At 47.2% G+C, this 25,000-nt stretch overlaps 1 protein-coding gene across 5 annotated transcripts in view; it reads left to right on the forward strand.

The window, feature by feature from the left end:
- The first annotated feature begins 5,081 nt into the window (after positions 1-5,081).
- lrrc4bb (leucine rich repeat containing 4Bb) overlaps positions 5,082-25,000 on the forward strand; it is a 27,319-nt gene continuing 7,400 nt past the window's right edge. Inside the window, exon 1 of one of the 5 annotated variants that reach the window (XM_037536835.1) lies at positions 5,082-5,102. The gene's annotated coding sequence lies outside the window, so the exon portion shown is untranslated. Of the gene's footprint in view, positions 5,120-5,285; positions 5,639-5,762; positions 5,880-6,785; positions 6,806-25,000 lie in introns of those variants that run through there. The other 4 variants (XM_037536834.1, XM_017687952.2, XM_017687953.2 and 1 more) reach the window with 4 other exon arrangements.

A 25,000-nucleotide genomic window follows, 5' to 3' on the forward strand; every position in this document is an offset into this window, starting at 1 on the left:
CTGAGAGATGACATAATGGAAGTATTCCCACTTTGGGTTAGTGCTGGAAAAGCCTTCAAAGGCAGGAAGAAACAGTCTTCACACTTCTTTACTGAACTTAAGTGGAACAACTCCGCCAGACACAAAAAAGGCTATACAGGCAGACTGACACAGCTCTCCCTGGAGCTTTAACAGAGGGAGAAAGAGAGAGAGAGAGAGAGAGAGAGAGAGAGAGAGAGAGAGGAAGAGAGAGAGAGAGGAAGAGCGAGCGAGAGAGTGAGAGAGAGAGAGAGAGAGGAAGAGAGAGTGACAGAGAGAGAGAGAGAGAGAGAGAGAGGAAGAGCGAGTGAGAGAGTGAGAGAGAGAGAGAGAGGAAGAGAGAGAGAGAGAGAGAGAGGAAGAGGAAGAGAGAGAGAGAGAGAGAGGAAGAGCGAGTGAGAGAGAGAGAGAGAGAGAGAGAGGAAGAGAGAGTGACAGAGAGAGAGAGAGAGAGAGAGAGAGGAAGAGCGAGCGAGAGAGTGACAGAGACAGAGAGAGAGAGAGAGAGAGTGAGAGAGAGAGAGACAGAGAGAGAGAGAGAGAGGAAGAGCGAGCGAGAGAGTGACAGAGAGAGAGAGAGAGAGAGTGAGAGAGAGAGAGACAGAGAGAGTGAGAGAGAGAGAGGAAGAGAGAGTGACAGAGAGAGAGAGAGAGAGAGAGAGAGAGAGAGAGAGAGAGAGAGAGAGAGAGAGGAAGAGAGAGAGAGAGAGAGAGAGAGAGAGAGAGAGAGAGAGAGAGAGAGAGAGAGAGAGTTGTATGTGTCATATTTTGTGTGCCTGTTTAACTGTGTTTAGTATATTGGGATATTCGAGTGAGTGGAACAGCTGTATTTATATTTTCTAGTATACAATGATTAAAACCTTCCCTGGACAGTTTATTAGAAACCCCTTTCTTGTAGCTCCACCTAGATAGTGTACAATTAGAAACCCTAAAAGGATATGCCTCAGTTAAAGTGTCCAGTGAGTGGAAATACAAGGTAGGAGTTTCTAATAAAGTGGCCAGTGAGTGGAAGCACAAGGTAGGAGTTTCTAATAAAGTGGCCAGTGAGTGGAAGCACAAGGTAGGTGTTTCTAATAAAGTGGCCAGTGAGTGGAAGCACAAGGTAGGTGTTTCTAATAAAGTGGCCAGTGAGTAGAAGCACAAGGTGGGTGTTTCTAATAAAGTGGCCAGTGAGTGGAAGCACAAGGTAGGAGTTTCTAATAAAGTGGCCAGTGAGTGGAAGCACAAGGTAGGTGTTTCTAATAAAGTGGCCAGTGAGTGGAAGCACAAGGTAGGTGTTTCTAATAAAGTGGCCAGTGAGTAGAAGCACAAGGTGGGTGTTTCTAATAAAGTGGAGAGTTAGTGGAAGCACAAGGTAGGTGTTTCTAATAAAGTGGCCAGTGAGTAGAAGCACAAGGTGGGTGTTTCTAATAAAGTGGCCAGTGAGTGGAAGCACAAGGTAGGTGTTTCTAATAAAGTGGCCAGTGAGTGGAAGCATGAGGTAGGTGTTTCTAATAAAGTGGCCAGTGAATGGGATGGTTTTATTGCCCATAATTAACTCATGGGATTAGGGTTATTACCTATCATTAACCTAAGGGGTTGGGTTTATTACCCTTTATTAATCATTGAGGTTCAGGTTATTACCCCTCTTTAACGCTCGGGATTAGGATTATTACTTATCATGAACCATTAAGGTTGGGTTTATTATCCATTATTAACCAGTGGGGTTGGGTTTGTTGCCCAGCCCTATGTATGGCGGCTGGGTTTATCACCCAGTATTAACCACTGGAGCTTGGGTTATTACCCCAAATTAACCACTGGAGCTTTGTTGATTACCCAATGCTAACCCTGGGATTTAGAGGCGCTACTACTGAGGGTGGGTTTACCCAACATTAACCACTGAGTTTGGAGAAACTATCCAATAATGAATTTTGGGGTGGGGGTTATCACCCGTGATCATTCAGTGGTGTGGGGTTTATTGCATAGCTTTAACCCTTACGACTGGATTTGTCTACCAATATTAACAATTTGAGTTTAGTACCTAGCCTTAACTGCTGGTGTCAGTATTAACTAATGGAAATTTGGTGATTACTGGATATTAATCATTGGGATTTTAGTCATCCAATATTAATATTACCCCTTATTAACTATTGGCTTGGGTTTATAACCCAATATTAAATATTAAGGTTGTCTTCATTTCCTGGTGTTACATATTGAGGTTGGGTTTATTACCCAGTCTTAAATATTGGGGTGGGTTTATTACCTAAGATTAAATGTTGGGGTGGGTTTATTACCCAGTTTTAAATATTGGGGTGGGTTTATTACCCAGTCTTAAATATTGGGGTGGGTTTATTACCTAAGATTAAATATTGGGGTGGGTTTATTACCCAGTCTTAAATATTGGGGTGGGTTTATTACCTAAGATTAAATATTGGGGTGGGTTTATTACCCAGTCTTAAATATTGGGGTGGGTTTATTACCTAAGGTTAAATGTTGGGGTGGGTTTATTACCCAGTATTAAATATTGGGGTGGGTTTACTACCTAAGATTAAATATTGGGGTGGGTTTATTACCCAGTCTTAAATATTGGGGTGGGTTTATTACCTAAGGTTAAATGTTGGGGTGGGTTTATTACCCAGTATTAAATATTGGGGTGGGTTTATTACCTAAGATTAAATGTTGGGGTGGGTTTATTACCCAGTCTTAAATATTGGGGTGGGTTTATTACCTAAGATTAAATGTTGGGGTGGGTTTATTACCCAGTCTTAAATATTGGGGTGGGTTTATTACCTAAGATTAAATGTTGGGGTGGGTTTATTACCCAGTCTTAAATATTGGGGTGGGTTTATTACCTAAGATTAAAGGTTGGGGTGGGTTTATTACCCAGTATTAAATATTGGGGTGGGTTTATTACCTAAGATTAAATGCTGGGGTGGGTTTATTACCTAAGATTAAATGTTGGGGTGGGTTTATTACCCAGTCTTAAATATTGGGGTGGGTTTACTACCTAAGACTAAATGTTGGGATGGGTTTATTACCCAGTCTTAAATATTGGGGTGGGTTTACTACCTAAGACTAAATGTTGGGATGGGTTTATTACCTAAGATGAAATGTTGGGGTGGGTTTATTACCCAGTATTAAATATTGGGATGGGTTTATTACCTAAGACTAAATGTTGGGGTGGGTTTATTACCCAGTCTTAAATATTGGGGTGGATTTATTACCTAAGATTAAATGTTGGGGTGGGTTTATTGCCCAGTATTAAATATTGGGGTTGGGTTTATAACTCAGTATTAAATATTGACGTTGGGTTTATAACTCAGTATTAAATATTGGGGTTGAGATTATTGGTCAATATTAAATATTGGGCCTCTGATTACTGGTCAATATTAAATATTAGGGTTCTGATTATTGGTCAGTATTAAATATTGGGGTTGGGTTTATAACTCAGTATTAAATATTGGGGTTCTGATTACTGGTCAGTATTAAATATTGGGGTTCTGATTATTGGTCAGTATTAAATATTGGGGTTCTGATTACTGGTCAGTATTAAATATTGGGGTTCTGATTATTGGTCAATATTAAATATTGGGCTTCTGATTACTGGTCAATATTAAATATTAGGGTTCTGATTATTGGTCAGTATTAAATATTGGGGTTATGTTTATAACTCAGTATTAAATATTGATTTCTGAATATTGTTCAGTATTAAATAGTGGGCTTCTGATTACTGGTCAGTATGAAATATTAGGGTTCTGATTACTGGTCAGTATTAAATATTGGGGTTCTGATTACTGGTCAGTATGAAATATTAGGGTTCTGATTATTGGTCAGTATTAAATATTAGGGTCCTGATTATTGGTCAGTATTAAATATTGGGGTTCTGATTATTGGTCAGTATTAAATATTGGGCTTCTGATTACTGGTCAGTATTAAATATTGGGGTTCTGATTATTGGTCAGTATTAAATATTGGGCTTCTGATTACTGGTCAGTATTACATATTGGGGTTCTGATTATTGGTCAGTATTAAATATTGAGCTTCTGATTACTGGTCAGTATTAAATATTGGGGTTCTGATTACTGGTCAGTATTAAATATTGGGGTTCTGATTATTGGTCAGTATTAAATATTGGGGTTCTGATTACTGGTCAGTATTAAATATTGGGGTTCTGATTATTGGTCAGTATTAAATATTGGGCTTCTGATTACTGGTCAGTATTACATATTGGGGTTCTGATTATTGGTCAGTATTAAATATTGGGCTTCTGATTACTGGTCAGTATTAAATATTGGGCTTCTGATTACTGGTCAGTGTTAAATATTGGGGTTCTCATTACTGGTCAGTATTAAATGTTGGGGTTCTGATTACTGGTCATTATTAAATATTGGGGTTCTGATTATTGGTCAGTATTAAATATTGGGCTTCTGATTACTGGTCAGTGTTAAATATTGGGTTTCTGATTACTGGTCAGTATTAAATATTGGGGTTCTGATTACTGGTCAGTATTAAATATTGGGGTTCTGATTATTGGTCAGTATTAAATATTGGGCTTCTGATTACTGGTCAGTATTAAATATTAGGGTTCTGATTATTGGTCAGTATTAAATATTGGGCTTCTGATTACTGGTCAGTGTTAAATATTGGGCTTCTGATTACTGGTCAGTGTTAAATATTGGGGTTCTGATTATTGGTCAGTATTAAATATTGGGGTTCTGATTACTGGTCAGTGTTAAATATTGGGGTTCTGATTATTGGTCAGTATTAAATATTGGGGTTCTGATTACTGGTCAGTTTTAAATATTGGGCTTCTGATTATTGGTCAGTATTAAATATTGGGGTTCTGATTACTGGTCACTATTGACCCTCAGGGCTGTGTTCGGTCATTATTTAGCGCGGGGGTCTTTCCGGGTATCTGTGCCCACCGCGTCCTCAGTACCCACTGCAGTACAGCCGGACCGCTCTGGGTTCTCCTGACTCGCTGTGCTTATAAACACTGAGCGCCGCTCCGCCGCTCCGCCGCTCCCCGCAGCGCCCGCGCGGATCACAGAGCGTAGCGCCTTTAGAGGACGGACGGACGGACGGACGGACGGATGATCGGTTAGGTAAAAAGCTGCAGCAGGTGTGTGTGTGTGTGTGTGTGTGTGTGTGTGTGTGTGTGTGTGTGTGTGTGTGGTGTTCCAGTGCTCCAGCTCTACTCTGCCTCGCGCTACGGATTTTACGTAAGCTCCCCCCTTTTTTCTCCGCCGAGCGCGCGCCTGCAGCGATGTGAAGCACCGCGCGCCTCCTCTGTTCTCCTTTGTCGTTCCCACGATATTTTCGTTTGTTTGTTTCTTTGTTGTTTGTTTCTCGGTTTGAATCTCCGGCGCTTCACACTCTGACCGTTTACCCCCAACACACACACACACACACGCGCGCGCGCGCGCCCCCCTCCCCTCTCCCTCCCCTCCCCTCCCCGGTGCGCCGGTTTCGCGGACGCGCGCGCGCACGCACGCATCCCGGGCGAGAGAGAGAGAGAGAGAGAGAGAGAGAGAGAGAGAGAGAGACTGAGTCAGAGAGCCGGACGGAGGAGAGAGGGATCAGACGACGGAGGAGAAAAAGGAATGAAAGGAGGGAGAGAAGAGGAGACAAGCGGAGGAAGGTACGGACCGCATCCGCCTCGCCTCTCTCTCGCGCTTCGGTGTGTGTTTGTGTATGCACGTGCGCGCGCGCGAGTGTGTGTGTGTGTGTGTGTGTGTGTGTGTGTGTGTGTGTGTGTGTGTGTGTGTGTGTGTGTGTGCGCTGTGCCGTCGTCGCGTGGCTGTAGCGGAGGGCTCGCGCAGCAGCAGCAGGAGGATGAGGATGGGTTTCGTGGCGAGCGCGCGGATGTCGGAGATGGAGAGGTAATTGAAACGCCTCGCGCGCTGCTTTAATGCGCGTGCCGTGGTTGACCAGGCCTGGTGTTTGTCTCTGTGCGTCGGCGTCATTGATCCGCCATCGTCGTTCTGTTAGAGACGCTCGCGCCGCGGTGCCATTTTGCAGCACCGTCTCCGTGTGTGCGTGTGCGCGCGCGCGCGAGGCCTATACAGCGGTGTGCAGGCGCCGCAGTCACACGCCCACGTTACCGCGCGACACCCTCCGACCGCGGCAGCGACGCTCAGCGGACTAAACGCGCCCACTATGACGAGCCCAGCAGCCGCGAGCCGCTTTCTCTCTAATCTTGACGGCGATGATGATAATAACACTGACGATGAGGATGGTGATGGTGATGGTGATGATGATGATGGTGTTTTTTATACGGCTGTGAGGAACAGAGGGGGCTCTTCTGCTCCTCGGCGCCCCCTCGCGGCCCGCGGCGTCTCCGCTAATCAAGGCGGCGTTGCCATGGAGACGCCGCGCGCGCTCCAGTCGCTGCACCTGGGCCTAAAAAATGAATAAAATAAAATAAATAAGTAAATAAATAAATAATAAATCCAGAGGGGCGAAAACGCAGCAGGTTTAATGAAGAGAAAAGAGGGGGAGGGGGAGGGGCCGTTGGGGGGTGTGGTGGGGGGGCTTTGTTTGCATTGGTGATCTAGTGATGATGACCGGAATCACAATGACTGTCTTTATTTGCACGAGGAGTTGGCTTTGGTGGTTCTGTGGATGGAGAGACCGAATCACTGAACGCACGTCAGATATGAACCATAAACACCGGAGAGCTTTCGGTTCACACCCCTCACACGGAGTCGCCTTCAGGACAAGCCAGCGGCAACGAACGAAACCGTTACGGCTGCGTCTCAGTGCTCTAACGTAGGCTAACAGCCCGCTAGAGCCACCCTAGCCACCCGTGAGTTGTGAATGTTAATTTGCATAATTAAGGGATGTAATTGGTCCTGGGGGGCAAGGGGGGCCACCACGCTAAGCTATACTACACTTGAATTAAATTCAGAACCATCAGCCAACGGTGTTCGCACACTGTGGAATTAGACCTCCACATTTAACCCGTCCGTGCGGTCAAACACCACATACACACTAGGGGGCAGTGAGCACACCTGCCCGGAGCGGTGGGCAGCCCTATCCACAGCACCCGGGGAGCAGTTGGGGGTTAGGCGTCTTGCTCAAGTACACCTCAGTCATGGACTGTCGGCTCTGGGGATCGAACCGGCGACCTTCCGGTAACAGGGCCAGTTCCCTGACCTCCAGCCCACGACTTGCAGTGTCACCGAGTTTATTTACTGAATTTAACACACTGGGTGGACAAATTAAACACAAAATGTGGTCTGTGCAAAAGTTATGGCGCTTTGTATATTCTGTGGGTTTAAGTACATGAAATTTGACCAGCCAGGCTCAAAAGTTAGGAGTAATTTGCCGTTTCAGCCATTTGTACTGATTTATATGCCATAATAACTTGGATTTAAATGTTTGAACTATTGACCGAATCACATTTGTGGACGTTTGAGTCAGAATTCTGTGAATAAATGATCAGTTATGCGCGGTAATCCGGTTATTTGATCCCCACTCTGATGGATTCTGACTGAGTGTTATTAGAGGTAACATCTAAACATTCACAGCTTCCTGTAGTGTTCACGGGTTCTTTAGCAAAGACCACGGTTCTATACGGAACCATGGACACTCTGAACGCTTAGAAGGTTGTCTGCGTGGTGAATTGGTTCTTCAGATTGGTGCAGAATGTGTTGTTCATGGTTCTATGTACCAACAAAAAGTGTCCTGCTGTTCTGACAAGGTTGGCATCATAATAACAGCAGAACCCCTTTTTGGTACTATGTAGAACCATTTTCAAAAAGGTGCTGTGTAGAACCATCTACAGCACATTCCACATTAATCTGAAGAACCGTTTTATCATAAGCACGCAAATGGCCCTTTGATTGTTCCCCGTGGTTCTATATAAAGTCTGTTGTTCTAGACAAAATCCGTTGTTCTGACCGTGTTTTGCTCATATTTCCTTTATTTTGTTGCTTATTGAAATTGAATTGTGTGTTTTTTCTCATGTATAAAGCCGTTTAAGTGACCACAGTGTATGAAAGGTGCTATATAAATAAACTTGCCTTGCCCATGTAGAACCCGTGTGCTTACTAAAGAACCCTTGAGGAACGGTGGTCTTAAGAATGTACTGAGTACTGATTAGTGCTGCAGCTCCTGCTAATCTGAATAGCACCATCCATTTCATAAATGTATCTGCAGCCAAACTGGGTTTATATTCTTGGGAATATTGATTCCGGACTTTAACGGTAGTGTGTAACACACACGTCTCCAGTGTGTAAAACCCAGCAGTACAGATCAGGCGGAGAAGGACCGAAACAGGTGAAAATGAAAGGTGAACTTAAGTCCACTGCTGCAAGTTATACGGTCCATAATACCAAAGACAGCACAAGTCGGGAATGAGTCAGTATTCCAGCGTTAAGTATGAATTCAAATCAATTCCATTCAATTTGACTTTATTGTCATTATACAATTCAGGGTAGTGCAGTATAATGAAACACTATGGGGCGACTTTTCCAGTGCAGTAATAAAAGATGCATAGTAAACAGGGCAGAGACTAAAGACAGTAAAGGACAGACAAAGTGTGCGTGGTCAGTAAGTACAAATATCAAACATAGACATAATGTGCACGGGCAAACAGGTGTACTGGATGTATAGACAGTTAGTTCATAGTCAGATATTCAAGTGTATCAGGTATATAGACAGAAATGTGCTGGTGAACTGCAGTCCAGTAAATGCAGCAGTACTAGTGATGTAAACAGTGATCTGTATATAAAGTGGACAGTGCAGGTAGAGAGTAGCAGCATGATGTTCAGGTAACATCTTAAATAAACAGTTACAGTATAAATATATAAATATACTAGAAATAAGGCTTAGTGAGAGAGGTGCACAGCATACAGTCCTCTGAGCTGGTGGAGCTCAGTGTGTAGAGTGCTGGGTGGTCGGTAGTGAGCTGGTGGAGCTCAGTGTGTAGCGTGATGGGTGGTCGGTAGTGAGCTGGTGGAGCTCAGTGTGTAGCGTGATGGGTGGTCGGTAGTGAGCTGGTGGAGCTCGGTGTGTAGTGTGCTGGGTGGTCGGTAGTGAGCTGGTGGAGCTCAGCGTGTAGTGTGCTGGGTGGTCAGTAGTGACCTGGTGGAGCTCAGCGTGTAGTGTGCTGGGTGGTCGGTAGTGAGCTGGTGGAGCTCAGTGTGTAGTGTGCTGGGTGGTCGGTAGTGAGCTGGTGGAGCTCAGTATGTAGTGTCCTGGGTGGTCGGTAGTGAGCTGGTGGACCTCAGCCTGTAGTGTGATGGGTGGTCAGTAGTGAGCTGGTGGAGCTCAGCGTGTAGTGTGATGGGTGGTCGGTAGTGAGCTGGTGGAGCTCAGCGTGTAGTGTGCTGGGTGGTCAGTAGTGACCTGGTGGAGCTCAGCGTGTAGTGTGCTGGGTGGTCGGTAGTGACCTGGTGGAGCTCAGCGTGTAGTGTGCTGGGTGGTCGGTAGTGAGCTGGTGGAGCTCAGCGTGTAGAGTGTTGGGTGGTCGGTAGTGAGCTGGTGGAGCTCAGTGTGTAGTGTGCTGGGTGGTCAGCAGTGAGCTGGTGGAGCTCAGTGTGTAGTGTGCTGGGTGGTCGGCAGTGAGCTGGTGGAGCTCAGTGTGTAGTGTGCTGGGTGGTTGGTAGTGAGCTGGTGGAGCTCAGTGTGTAGTGTGCTGGGTGGTCGGTAGTGAGCTGGTGGAGCTCAGTGTGTAGTGTGCTGGGTGGTCGGCAGTGAGCTGGTGGAGCTCAGTGTGTAGCGCGCTGGGTGGTTGGTAGTGAGCTGGTGGAGCTCAGTGTGTAGTGTGCTGGGTGGTTGGTAGTGAGCTGGTGGAGCTCAGTGTGTAGTGTGCTGGGTGGTCGGCAGTGAGCTGGTGGAGCTCAGTGTGTAGCGTGCTGGGTGGTCGGTAGTGAGCTGGTGGAGCTCAGTGTGAAGCGTGCTCGGTGGTCGGTAGTGAGCTGGTGGAGCTCAGTGTGTAGCGCGCTGGGTGGTCGGTAGTGAGCTGGTGGAGCTCAGTGTGTAGCGCGCTGGGTGGTCGGTAGTGAGCTGGTGGAGCTCAGTGTGTAGCGCGCTGGGTGGTCGGTAGTGAGCTGGTGGAGCTCAGTGTGTAGCGCGCTGGGTGGTCGGTAGTGAGCTGGTGGAGCTCAGTGTGTAGCGCGCTGGGTGGTCGGTAGTGAGCTGGTGGAGCTCAGTGTGTAGCGCGCTGGGTGGTCGGTAGTGAGCTGGTGGAGCTCAGTGTGTAGCGCGCTGGGTGGTCGGTAGTGAGCTGGTGGAGCTCAGTGTGTAGCGTGCTGGGTGGTCGGTAGTGAGCTGGTGGAGCTCAGTGTGTAGCGCGCTGGGTGGTCGGTAGTGAGCTGGTGGAGCTCAGTGTGTAGCGTGCTGGTTGGTCGGTAGTGAGCTGGTGGAGCTCAGTGTGTAGCGTGATGGGTGGTCGGTAGTGAGCTGGTGGAGCTCAGTGTGTAGCGTGATGGGTGGTCGGTAGTGAGCTGGTGGAGCTCAGTGTGTAGCGTGATGGGTGGTCGGTAGTGAGCTGGTGAAGCTCAGTGTGTAGCGCGCTGGGTGGTCGGTAGTGAGCTGGTGGAGCTCAGTGTGTAGCGCGCTGGGTGGTCGGTAGTGAGCTGGTGGAGCTCAGTGTGTAGCGCGCTGGGTGGTCGGTAGTGAGCTGGTGGAGATCAGTGTGTAGCGTCCTGGGTGGTCGGTAGTGAGCTGGTGGAGCTCAGTGTGTAGCGTCCTGGGTGGTCGGTAGTGAGCTGGTGGAGCTCAGTGTGTAGCGTGTTGGGTGGTCGGTAGTGAGCTGGTGGAGCTCAGTGTGTAGCGTGCTGGGTGGTCGGTAGTGAGCTGGTGGAGCTCAGTGTGTAGCGTGCTGGGTGGTCGGTAGTGAGCTGGTGGAGCTCAGTGTGTAGCGTGCTGGGTGGTCGGTAGTGAGCTGGTGGAGCTCAGTGTGTAGCGTCCTGGGTGGTCGGTAGTGAGCTGGTGGAGCTCAGTGTGTAGCGTCCTGGGTGGTCGGTAGTGAGCTGGTGGAGATCAGTGTGTAGCGTCCTGGGTGGTCGGTAGTGAGCTGGTGGAGCTCAGTGTGTAGCGTCCTGGGTGGTCGGTAGTGAGCTGGTGGAGCTCAGTGTGTAGCGTCCTGGGTGGTCGGTAGTGAGCTGGTGGAGCTCAGTGTGTAGCGTGCTGGGTTTGACACAGTTTGACAGCTCGGGATAGAAACTGTTTCTGAACCTGGTGGTTCTGGCTCGGATGTTCCGGTACCTCTTTCCGGATCGCAGAGGTTGGAACAGGGAGTGGCTGGGATGTGTGGGGTCCGAGGACATGTCGATGGCTTTCCTCTCACATCGGTTGTCATGTATGTCCTCTCTGGGTGGGAGGACAGCTGTGGTGATGTGCTGAGCAGTTTTGACCATCCTCTGCAGGGCCTTGCGTTCAGCAGCAGTGGCGCTGCCGTACCAGACGGTGATGCAGCTGGTCCAGATGCTCTCCACTGTGGCTCTGTAGAAGCTGCAGAGGAGCTGTTGCGGCAGGTTGACTTTATTTAACCTTCTGAGGAAGTGAAGGCGTTGTTGGCTTTTCCTGATGATGTGGGACGTGTTGAGCGACCAGGTGAGATCCTCAGATATGTAGACACCAAGAAACTTGAAGCTGTTCACCTTTTCCACCATCGCCTCCTCGATGCTCGGTGGTGCACTCTCTCTACTTCCCCTCCTGAAGTCAACAGTCAGTTCTTTGGTTCCGCTGACGTTGAGGGAGAGATTGATGGTGGCACACCATTCTGTGAGGAGCTTGACCTCCTCTCTGTATGGTCCTTCATCGTGGTTGGTGATGTTGCCTATGATTGTGGTGTCATCTGGAAATTTAATGAAAGTGTTGGAGCTGTTTTGGAGTGCAGTCGTAGGTGTACAGTGTGTAGAGCATTGGTGAGAGGGCACAGCCTTGTGGACAGCCTGTGCTGAGTGTGAGGGAGGGGGAGGTGTGTTCACCCATCCTAACACACTGGGGTCTGCAGGTGAGGAAGTCCATAATCCAGCTGCCCAGGACGTGACTTATTCCAAGTGTGTTGAGCTTGGAGCCACAGATTCCTGTGGAGGGCTGGTCAGTGAGTGGTGAGGAGAAGGTTTCTGAGTGAGTCTGCAGTGGTTGTTCCTTGACATGCTGAGATAAACAAAACCAAAGCTCTTGTGGCTAAAATGAATCTGTACTCACTGTATACTAATCGAGAAGGCGAGAAAGGTCAAGCCAAACCTGAGCTCCACTGGCTGGACTGCTTTTTGGTTGACCTCTTACTAGAGCATTAGAGAAGATGTTGATGTTGTTGCCAGTGCTGACCATGACTGGGATAATGGCTGATGCAAAAGCTGAGCTCCTGTGAGGTGTTGACCTCACCATGGGGCTTCAGAGAAGACGTTCTTCACCACGATATCCGTGATGGCGATTAAAGTAAAACCACAGGTTTAGCATTGTGATGGAGATGGTGATTAGGGGGGATGCTGGTGATGATAATGGTGATAAAGGGCACCAGACAAACTAAACTGAGCCAAAATGACCAGAGTTAGATAAGATTGTGTTTAATGATGATGAGAAAGACCAAAGAGAAGCTAAGCTCCTATGGATAAACTGCATTTTAGTTGACCACACCATGAAATATTAGATAAAAAGATGATAATAATGAGAAAGGCCTAGCAGACTGAGGTGTGCAGCATTAGAAAAGAAGAGGATGATGATGATGATGATGATGATGATGGTGAAAATGCTGAGCTACTCAGGAATAAATATACTTTTGTTGACCTTACCATAGGGTCTAAGAGATGATGTTGATGATGATGATGATGATGATATTCTATAATGTCAAACCACAGCTCTTCTGCCTAAACTGAGATTCATCTCATGCAGTATTAGGTGATGACAGTGGTGGAGGTGCTGGTGGTTAGAGAGCCCAAACTGAACCAAACCTCTCAGTAAAATGTCCTGTTGGTGATGGTGATGATGATGATGATGATGATGATGATGATGATGATGATGACAACAGAGGTGGTGGTGTTCGTGGTTAGATGGTGGTGGAGGATGTTGAAGTTGATGTTGACAGTGGTGGTTATGAAGCCCAAGATGAACCAAATCTTTCAGTAAAATATACTTTTGGTGATGATGATGATGATGGTGATGATTTATTGATCCCTGGGGGAAATTGCAGTTGTGACAGTTGCAGCCATTTGTGTAAAAGAATAAACACTTTAATAATTTAAAACAATCTAGAGAAATTTGCAGTATGTACATGAGATTTAAAGACTTATTAATACAGTAAAGTGGCGGTGACTGTGATAATAAATATGAAACATCAGGTATAAAACAATTACAATTATTTAAATTATTTAAATTAGTTAGTGTCCCTCTGAGTTTTTGCACACACAGTTGTTATTATTGCACATATGAACAGTTTGGTATTGAGTTTTGTGAATCACACACTGAGGGAGGAGTTATAAAGTTTGATGGCCACAGGTAAGAATGACCTCCTGTGGCGCTCTGTGGTCATTTCGGTAGAGTGAGTCTTGCACTGAATGAGCTCCTGTGTCTCCTCACCGTGTCGTAGAGTAGGTGGGAGCCATTGTCCATAATGGCCTGCAGCTTAGACGGTGTCTTCCTCTCCGACACGGCCGTCAGTGCTGTCAGAGGACAGCACTCGCCACCACAGACTCATAGAAGATAGTATAGCATAGTCCGGCAGATGCTGAAGGACCTCAGGCGCCTCAGAAAATAGAGATGACCTTGGCCCTTCCTGTAGAGGGCGTCAGTGTTCTTAGCCCAGTCCAGTTTATTGTCAATATACACACCCAGATATCTGTAATCCTCCACAGTGTCCACACTGACCCCGCTGATGGACACAGGGGTCACCGATGCCTTGTCCCTCCTCAGGTCCACCACCAGTTCCTTTGTCTTTGTCACATTGAGCTGCAGGTGGTTCCGCTCGCACCATGTGACAAAGTCCTTCACCGTCGCCCTGAACTCGTCCTCATCACCCCTGCTGATACATCCAACTATTGCAGAGTCATCAGAAAACTTCTGAAGGTGGCAAGTCTCTGTGCAGTAGCTGAAGTCTGTGGTGTAGAGGGTGAAGAGGAAGGGAGAGAGGACAGTACCTTGTGGAACTCCAGTGTTGCTGACCACTCTGTCCGACACACAGTGCTGCAGGCGTACATACTGTGGTCTGCCAGTCAGATAGTCAACAATCCAGGACACAAAGGGTCCTACCTGCATCACTGTGAGCTTATCGCCCAGAAGAGCGGGCCAGACGGTGTTAAATGCGCTGGAGAAGTCAAAGAACATGACCCTCACAGAGCTGGCTGGCTTATCCAGGTGAGCATAAACTCGGTTGAGCAGGTAGATGATGGCGTCTTCAACTCCCAAGCGGGGCTGATAGGCAAACTGGAGGGGATCTAGAAAAGGCTGGACTATGGGTTGGAGCTGATCCAAGACGAGCCTCTCCATGGTCTTCATGACATGAGACGTCAGTGCCACTGGCCTGTAGTCCTTGGCGTCACTGGGTCGTGGCGTCTTTGGGACAGGAACAATGCAGGATGTCTTCCACATCATAGGGACCCTCTGGAGACTCAGGCTCATGTTGAAGACATGCTGAAGTTCTCCACAAAGCTGGGCAGCACAGGCTTTAAGCACCTGGGTGGAACCCCATCAGGGCCTGCAGCCTTGTTTGTGTGGAGTCTCTTCAGTTGTCTTCTCACCTGGTCAGCAGTGAGACACACTGTAGAGGTGATGGGTGGGGGAGGGATGGAGGTGTGAGATGGGCTGTCACAGGAGGGGGCAGGCTATCAGGAGGGGGAGGGGGGTGAGTGGGATGGTCTGCTGAGGACTGGCAGCAGAGGAGTCAGGCTGGGGGGGGCAGAGCCTGCCGTGTCAAATCTGTTAAAGAACAGATTTAGCTTGTTGGCCCCGTCCACACTGACCTCTACTCCTCTGTTGTCGCTGGACCTGAAGCTGGTGATGGTCCTCATTCCATTCCAGACCTCCCTCATGTTGTTCTGCTGGAGTTTCCACTCCAGCTTCCTCCTATATTTGTCCCTCGCCTCCTTGGTAGCTGTCTTCAGTTCCCTCTGGATCGTTCTCACCTCCACCCTGTCTCCCGCTCTGAAGGCCCTCTTCTTCTTGTTGAGGAGAGCCTTAATGTCTTTGTTACCCACGGCTTGTTGTTTGGGTAACATTTAACAGTCCTGGTTGGGACAGTGGAGTCCACACAGAAGTTAATGTAGTCCGTGATATACTCTGTGAGCCCGATGTCCTCTCCGTGCGGCTCACAGAGTGCCGGCCAATCAGTAGCCTCAAAGCAATCCTGCAGTGCCTCGTAAGTCTCCCCAGACCATCTACTCACGGTCCGCTTGGTCACAGGCTGACTCTGATGATGATGAAGATAATGATGAAGATAAAGATGATGATGAAAGTGCTGGTGGTGGTTAGAGAGACCAAGCTGAACCAAACCTCTCAGTAAAAGGTTCTTTTGGTCATGATGATGATGAAGATGATGATGTTGACTGTGGTGGAGGTTCTGGTTGTTAGAGAGCCCAAGCTGAACCAAATCTCTCAGTAAAATGTCTTTTTGGTCATAATAATGATGAAGATGATGATGAAAGTGCTGGTGGTGGTTAGAGAGACCAAGCTGAACCAAATCTCTCAGTAAAATGTCTTTTTGGTCATAATAATGATGAAGATGATGATGAAAGTGCTGGTGGTGGTTAGAGAGACCAAGCTAAACCAAATCTCTCAGCAAAATATTCTTTTGGTGATGATGATGAAGATGATGACAGTGGCGGTACTTGTTGTTAGACAGCATAAACTGAACCAAATATTTCAGTAAAATGTACTTTGGGTGATGATGATGATGATAAAAGAGGTGTTGCTTAGATGCTGGTGGATGATAAAGTTGATGATGAAGATGATGTTGACTGTGGTGGTAGTGCTGGTAGGTAGAGAGCCCAAGCAGAACCAAATCTCTCAGGAAAATGTACTTTTGGTCATGATGATGATGAAGATCATGATGATGATGAAAGTGCTGGTGGTGGTTAGAGAGACCAAGCTGAACCAAATCTTTCAGTAAAATGTACATTTGGTGATGATGACGAAGATGACGATGACAGTGGTGGTGGTGGTGGTTAGAGAGACCAAGCTGAACCAAATCTCAGTAAATTGTCCTTTTGGTCATAATGATGATGAAGATGATGACGAAAGTGCTGGTGGTGGTTAGAGAGACCAAGCTGAACCAAATCTCAGTAAATTGTCCTTTTGGTCATAATGATGATGAAGATGATGACGAAAGTGCTGGTGGTGGTTAGAGAGACCAAGCTGAACCAAACCTCTCAGTTAAATGTACTTTGGGTGATGATGGTGATGATGAAGATGATGACAGTGATGGTACTTGTTGTTAGACAGCACAAACTGAACCAAATATTTCAGTAAAATGTACTTTGGTTGATGATGATGATGAAGAAGAAGAAGAAGATGATGATGATGATGATGAAAGAGGTGATGCTTAGATGCTGGTGGATGATAAAGGTGAACATGATGATGACGGTGGAGGTGGTGGTGGTTAGAGAGCCCAAGCTGAACCAAACCTCTCAGGTAAATGTACTTTTAGTGATGGTGATGATGAAGATGATGATGACGACAGAGGTCGTGGTGGTCGTGGTTAGCTGGTGGTGGAGGATGTTGAAGTTGATGTTGACAATGGTGGTTATGAAGCCCAAGCTGAACCAAATCTGTCAGTAAATTGTACTTTTGGTGATGATGATGATGATGATGATGATGATGTGGATGGTGATGATGACAGTGGTGGTGGTGGCGCTTAGATGCTGGTGGCTGATGAAGTTGAACATGATGATGAGAGTGGGGGTGGTAGTTAGAGAAACCAAGCTGAACCAAATTTATCAGTAAAATGTACTTTTGGTCATGATGATGATGAAGATGATGATGAAATGTGCTGCTGGTGGTGGTTAGAGAGACCAAGCTAAACCAAATCTCTCAGTAAAGTGTACCTTGGTTGATGATGATGATGATGATGTTGAAGATGAAGATGATGTTGACTGTGGTCGAGGTGGTGGTTAGAGAGACCAAGTTGAACCAAACCTCTCAGTTAAATGTACCTTAGGTGATGATGATGATGATGATGATGAAGATGATGTCGACTGTGGTGGTGGTGGTTAGAGAGCCCAAGCTGAACCAAATCTTTCAGTAAAATGTCCTGTTGGTGATGGTCATGATGAAGATGATGATGAAAACCGAGGTGGTGGTGGTCAAGGTTAGCTGGTGGTGGAGGATGTTGAAGTTGATGTTGACAGTGGTGGTTATGAAGCCAAAGATGAACCAAATCTGTCAGACAATTATACTTTTGGTGATGATGATGATGATGTGGATGGTGATGCTGACAGTGGTGGTGCTGGTGGTTAGAGAGCTGCTGCTGCTGCTGATGAAGATGATGATGATGATGATGATGATGAAGGAGGTGGTGGTGGCGCTTAGATGCTGGTGGCTGATGAAGTTGAACATGATGATGACAGTGGTGGTGGTGGTGGTGGTTAGAGAGCCCCAGCTGAACCAAATCTCTTAGTAGAATATACTTTTGGTCATGATGATGATGAAGATCAAGATGATGATGAAAGTGCTGGTGGTGGTTAGAGAGACCAAGCTGAACCAAATCTCTCAGCAAAATATTCTTTTGGTGATGATGATGATGAAGATGATGACAGTGGTGGTGGTGGTGGTTAGAGAGACCAAGCTGAACCAAACCTCTCACTAAAATGTACTGTTGGTGATGATGATGATGAAGATGATGATTATGGTGGTGGTGGTGGTTAGATAGACCAAGCTGAACCAAATCTCTCAGTAAAATGTCCTTTTGGTCATAATGATGATGAAGATGATGATGAAAGTGCTGGTGGTGGTTAGAGAGACCAAGCTGAACCAAATCTCTCAGTAAAATGTCCTTTTGGTCATAATGATGATGAAGATGATGATGAAAGTGCTGGTGGTGGTTAGAGAGACCAAGCTGAACCAAATCTCTCAGCAAAATATTCTTTTGATGATGATGATGATGAAGATGATGACAGTGGTGGTGGTGGTGGTTAGAGAGACCAAGCTGAACCAAATCTCTCAGCAAAATATTCTTTTGATGATGATGATGATGAAGATGATGACAGTGGTGGTGGTGGTGGTTAGAGAGACCAAGCTGAACCAAATCTCTCAGCAAAATATTCTTTTGATGATGATGATGATGAAGATGATGACAGTGGTGGTGGTGGTGGTTAGAGAGACCAAGCTGAACCAAATCTCTCAGCAAAATATTCTTTTGATGATGATGATGATGAAGATGATGACAGTGGTGGTGGTGGTGGTTAGAGAGACCAAGCTGAACCAAATCTCTCAGTAAAATGTACTTTTGGTGATGATTATGATGACGATAATGAAGATGATGATGATGATGAAAGAGGTGGTGGTGGTGCTTAGATGGTGGTGGGTGATGAAGGTGAACATGATAATGACAGTGGTGGTGGTGGTGGTTAGAGAACCCAAACTGAACCAAATCTCCTTGTATAATGTACTTTTGTTGATGATGATGGTGATGATGAAGATGATGATGACGACAGAGGTGGTGGTGGTCGTGGATGATGTTGAAGGTGAAGATGACAGTTGTGGGTATGAAGCCCAAGCTGAACCAAATCTCTCAGTAAATTGTACTTTGGGTGATGATGATGTTGATGTTGAAGATGATGATGATGACAGAAGTGGTGGTGGTGGTTAAATGGTGGTGGATGCTGATGATGAAGACGATGATGATGATCATGAAAGAGGTGGTGGTGGTGCTTAGATGGTGGTGGATGAGGAAGGTAAACATGATGATGACAGTGGTGGTGGTTACAGAGCCCAAGCTGAGCAAAATCTCTGTAAAATGTCCTTTTGATGATGATGAAGATGAAGATGACAGTGGTGTTGATGGTGGTTAGAGAGCCCAAGCTGAACCAAATCTCTCAGTAAAATATACCTTTGGTGATGATGATGATGATGACAGAGGTGATGGTGGTGGTTAAATGGTGGTGGATGATGATGATGAAGATGATGATGACTGTGGTGGTGGTGGGGGTTAGAGAGCCCCAGCTGAACCAAATCTCTTTGCAAAACATACTATTGTTGATGATGATGATGATGAAGATGATGATGACTGTGGTGGTGGTGGTTACAGAGTCTAAGCTGAACCAAATCTCTCAGGAAAATATTCTTTTGGTGATGATGATGATGAAGATGATGATTACAGTGGTGGTGGTGCTGGTTAGAGAGACCAAGCTGAACCAAATCTCTTAAAAAAATGTACTGTTGGTGATGATGATGATGATGATGATGATGATGATGACAGTGGTGCTGGTGGTGGTTAGAGAGCCCAAGATGAACCAAATCTCTCACTAAAATGTAATGTTGGTGATGATGAAGATGATGATGACAGAGGTGGTGGTGTTTAGAGAGCCCAAGATGAATCAAATTTTTCAGTAAAATGTACTTTTGGTGATGGTGATGGTGATGATGATGAAGATGAAGATGACAGTGGTGTTGTTGGTGGTTATAGAGCCCAAGCTGAAGCAAATGTAATGTTGGTGATGATGATGATGATGAGGAAGATGATGATGATGATGATGATGATGATGACGAAAGTGCTGGTGGTGGTTAGAGAGACCAAGCTGAACCAAATCTCTCAGTAAAATGTACTTTTGGTGGTGATGATGATGATGATGATGATGATGATGAAGTTGATGAAGATGATGATGATGATGTCAGTGGTGGTCTCAGGCAGGAATCTGACTGAGCTCCACATCTGCGAAGAAAAAGGCTGCTAAGTGCTAAAATGGCTGCTAGCTGTTTCCTCGATGCCAGTTGCCGCGAGTCGTGGCGGAGGGGCAGCGCTGCTCAGGGTGTCATCCCCTCTTCCCTTTCTCCTGCTGGGGCTCAGGGTGTCATCCCCTCTTCCCTTTCTCCTGCTGGGGCTCAGGGTCTCATCCCCTCTTCCCTTTCTCCTGCTGGGGCTCAGGGTGTCATCCCCTCTTCCCTTTCTCCTGCTGGGGCTCAGGGTCTCATCCCCTCTTCCCTTTCTCCTGCTGGGGCTCAGGGTGTCATCCCCTCTTCCCTTTCTCCTGCTGGGGCTCAGGGTGTCATCCCCTCTTCCCTTTCTCCTGCTGGGGCTCAGGGTGTCATCAAATCAAATCAAATCAAATTTATTTGTATAGCGCTTTTTACAACGGATGTTGTCACAAAGCAGCTTTACAGGATTTCAGAAAAGACAAAGTTTCCACAGGACTGAAAGAATGTTCAGAAACCCCCCGGTGGGCAAGCCAGGGGCAACAGTGGCAAGGAAAAACTCCCTCAGAACTGAGGAAGAAACCTTGGGAGGAACCAGGCTCACCAGGGGGGACCCATCCTCCTCTGGTCAAACTACCTACAAGTGATTATACTACTAATATTAACAGCAGTAATATTGATATTAGGAATATCTAGGAGTCTATGAGAACATCAGGGTAGGGTGGGCAGCTCATCCAAGGTGGATGGTGGTAGGAGTGGGCAGCTGGTCTGAAGTGGGTAGCAGGGGGGCTCGGCAGTCAGTCGTCCTTCAGTGTCCAGCCGGACATGTGGGCAGTTGTATACTCGGAAAGAAAGCAGGTAAATGGAATTAGTTTTGTTCTATCCGTTTGTACATAAACAGGGAATGTAAACATTTCCAGAGTGTGGCTAACGACTCCGACAGATCTGACTATGACAGCTTAACTAACAGGAGAGAACCAGAAGGACACACAGACACGGCAGCACTCTGAGACAGTTCGGCATCCCTCCGCTCCACCGTCCACAGACCTGAGTGACCGCGTGCGAGCAGCGGGACGACGGCACCAGCGTCTCAGTTTACTATAATTCCCTGTGTCCATGGACCCCTGGATCTGCTGCCTTTATCTAGGGGAACATTAGCTACCAAAAGCTAAACTGAACAAGTGAGTTTTCAGCCTAGTCTTAAAGATTGAGACAGTGTCTGAGTCCCGAACAGTTTCTGGAAGGTCATTCCAGAGTTTGGGGGCTTTATAAGAAAAAGCTCTTCCCCCAGCTGCAGCCTTAGGAATTCTAGGAACTATTAATAAGCCAGCGCTCTGGGATCTGAGTGGTCGTGATGGCTCATAATGAGAAATAAGGTCTTGCAGGTACTCAGGAGTGAGACCATGTAGGGCTTTATAAGTCAGTAAAAGGATTTTATAATCAATACGGAATTTAATAGGTAGCCAATGAAGTGATGATAGCGCTGGACTGATATGATCAGGTGTTCTAGTTTTAGTGAGGACCCTGGCTGCTGCGTTTTGGACTAGTTGGAGTTTGTTTAAATTCCTGCTCGTACATCCTGACAGTAGCGCGTTACAGTAGTCTAGCCTAGAAGTAATAAAGGCGTGTACTAGTGTTTCTGCATCACGCAGGGACAGGGCATTTCTGATCTTGGCGATGTTGTGAAGATGTAGAAAAGCTGTCCTAGTGATGCCGCCTGTGTGTTGATCGAATGATAAATCTGAATCTATTATAACGTCATCCCCTCTTCCCTTTCTCCTGCTGGGGCTCAGGGTCTCATCCCCTCTTCCCTTTCTCCTGCTGGGGCTCAGGGTCTCATCCCCTCTTCCCTTTCTCCTGCTGGGGCTCAGGGTCTCATCCCCTCTTCCCTTTCTCCTGCTGGGGCTCAGGGTGTCATCTCCCTCTTCCCTTTCTCCTGCTGGGGCTCAGGGTGTCATCCCCTCTTCCCTTTCTCCTGCTGGGGCTCAGGGTGTCATCTCCCTCTTCCCTTTCTCCTGCTGGGGCTCAGGGTGTCATCTCCCTCTTCCCTTTCTCCTGCTGGGGCTCATGGTCTCATCTCCCTCTTCCCTTTCTCCTGCTGGGGCTCAGGGTGTCATCCCCTCTTCCCTTTCTCCTGCTGGGGCTCAGGGTGTCATCTCCCTCTTCCCTTTCTCCTGCTGGGGCTCAGGGTGTCATCCCCTCTTCCCTTTCTCCTGCTGGGGCTCAGGGTCTCATCCCCTCTTCCCTTTCTCCTGCTGGGGCTCAGGGTCTCATCCCCTCTTCCCTTTCTCCTGCTGGGGCTCAGGGTCTCATCCCCTCTTCCCTTTCTCCTGCTGGGGCTCAGGGTCTCATCCCCTCTTCCCTTTCTCCTGCTGGGGCTCATGGTCTCATCTCCCTCTTCCCTTTCTCCTGCTGGGGCTCAGGGTCTCATCTCCCTCTTCCCTTTCTCCTGCTGGGGCTCAGGGTGTCATCCCCTCTTCCCTTTCTCCTGCTGGGGCTCAGGGTGTCATCTCCCTCTTCCCTTTCTCCTGCTGGGGCTCAGGGTGTCATCCCCTCTTCCCTTTCTCCTGCTGGGGCTCAGGGTGTCATCCCCTCTTCCCTTTCTCCTGCTGGGGCTCAGGGTCTCATCCCCTCTTCCCTTTCTCCTGCTGGGGCTCAGGGTCTCATCCCCTCTTCCCTTTCTCCTGCTGGGGCTCAGGGTCTCATCCCCTCTTCCCTTTCTCCTGCTGGGGCTCAGGGTCTCATCCCCTCTTCCCTTTCTCCTGCTGGGGCTCAGGGTGTCATCCCCTCTTCCCTTTCTCCTGCTGGGGCTCAGGGTCTCATCCCCTCTTCCCTTTCTCCTGCTGGGGCTCAGGGTCTCATCCCCTCTTCCCTTTCTCCTGCTGGGGCTCAGGGTCTCATCCCCTCTTCCCTTTCTCCTGCTGGGGCTCAGGGTGTCATCCCCTCTTCCCTTTCTCCTGCTGGGGCTCAGGGTGTCATCTCCCTCTTCCCTTTCTCCTGCGTGCTGCAGAGATGTGGGGGGGGGGGGGGGGGGGGTGATTAAACCTGAGTCAACACACTGCAGCTGTGGCTGTTCTTCTGCAGCACCCTCCACAGTTACTGACACCCTTGATGTTGGAACATTGCTGTGAGGATTTGATTGAGCATTACTGAGGTCAGGTACTGATGTTGGATGGTCAGTTCCGGATCACTAACTCATGCCAAAGGTATTGGATGGAGCTCCATCACTATAGAGAACACAATTCCAGCACACTGGCACACTCCAAAATATGATATCTTGGCAAGAGAAATTGACCTAAATCTAATGGACATATCTAGCGTTTCTCATTTCAGGACTGTTGGAAGCTTATTTTAAGATTATTGAACTCATTTCTAGACATTTTTACTTGTTTCAGGTCATTTCAGGGAGTCAGATTATCTCACTATATTGGCAGATTATTTTTTTTGCTCCAAGCACAACAAAGCATAATTATCTGCCAATATACTGAGATAATCTGACCTAGCAACACCTTAGCACCCACTGTGGATACCATAGCAACTACCTGTGATACTATATCAACCACCTAGCAAAACTTTAGCAACCACATGGGATACCATAGCAACCACCTAGCAGGGCCCTAGCAACCACCTGGCATACCATAGCAACTACCTGTGATACAATAGCAACCACCTAGAAAGCACATAGCAACAACTTAGCAACAACCTGGAATGCCATAGCAATTACCTGTGATACCATAGCAACCACCTAACAAATACTTAGCAACACTTTAGCAACCTCCTGGAATGCCAAAGCAACTACCTGTGATACCATAGCAACCACCTAGCAAAACCTTAGCAACCAGCTGGGATATCGTAGCAAACACTTGGGATACCATAGCAAATCGTTTAAAACAAGTAATAAATGTCTATTAATACGGCGACCCAGAGGGAGAAGCGGCTTAGAGAGTGTGTGTGTGTGTGTGTGTGTGTGTGTGTGTGTGTGTGTGTGTGTGTGTGTGTCTATAAATAAGCTCAATAATCGCCTAATAAGCTAACAGTGATCTCCAGATTAGACGAGTTCATTTCACTTCCCAAGACACGATGTGTTCTGCGGTGCATGGTGACCAGTGGCTCATGTGCTGCTGCTCCAGAGTGCCCAGTCCACTGGTCAGTCCTTTTCTATGGAGAGCAGATGAGCAGTATCAGCAGTCGGTGGATCTGAAGCTGATGAACAACACACACATCCCAGAAGTCACTGCAGTCGTAGCAGTGACAGTGTTCCTGACGGTTTATAACAGATTAACAGCTTTTAGATGACTCAACTCCACCGTTACCGTTTCAAAGCTTTCTGAGGCCCAAACACTTCCAGCGCACCTCCACCCCCCGGAAAAGGGAGACACGCCCACCACCTGCATCCAGCACCAACTGTGCGTTCTATTAGCATGCTAGCTAAGATCCTTCCCCTTTAAGGCTGAAGGTGTGATGTAATGAGGAAAAACAGTTTGAAGGCCACTTAACATTTTGGAATTGGTGCCTGAAAAAGCTTTTGTGACTAAATGTTGACTTATTAAACAGGGATTGACGTGCGGCATCATCGCTCGGCCGTAAACATCAATAACGAGTGCAAATGAGGCCTGAGTGTTTAATGAGCATTCAGCTAGTCTTCGATTGAAGACGTGGGACAAGGATTTTTAGGTTAATGTCCAAACTTGGAGGGTGGAATTATTAGAATAGAGCAGTTTCCCACCTCCGTTCCTGTAAGCCGTGCTGGACAGTAACTGAGTAACTGAGTAAATGTAATGAGTCTCTGTACTTTAGTATTTTTGGTGTCTCTGTACTGAAGTTTCTCCGTTCTGGGCGTCTTTTTCCTTTCACTCCACTACATTTCAGAGTCTAATATCCGACTTTTTCCTCCTACATTTTGAGAAATCTGTCGTTCCTTTTGGTTTCTGTGTGTATAAAAACGTAACATGTCAAAACGAAAGAAGCGCAAAGCCAGAGCACCAATCAGGGCCCAGCGGTCACTTTGTTTAGAGCTGGTTTTGACCTGTTGGTCATACCGACCTCTAGAGTCCAGTGGTGGCGCTTTACACCACTGCATTCCACGCTTTGCATTGCGCTTGGTGATGTAAGGCTTGGATGCAGCTGCTCGGCCATGGAAACAAATTCCATGAAGCTCTCTACGCTGTTCTTGAGCTGATCTGAAGGCCACATGAAGTTTGGA

This window comes from Pygocentrus nattereri, chromosome 3, assembly GCF_015220715.1.
Source record: "Pygocentrus nattereri isolate fPygNat1 chromosome 3, fPygNat1.pri, whole genome shotgun sequence".
Taxonomy (NCBI): domain Eukaryota; kingdom Metazoa; phylum Chordata; class Actinopteri; order Characiformes; family Serrasalmidae; genus Pygocentrus; species Pygocentrus nattereri.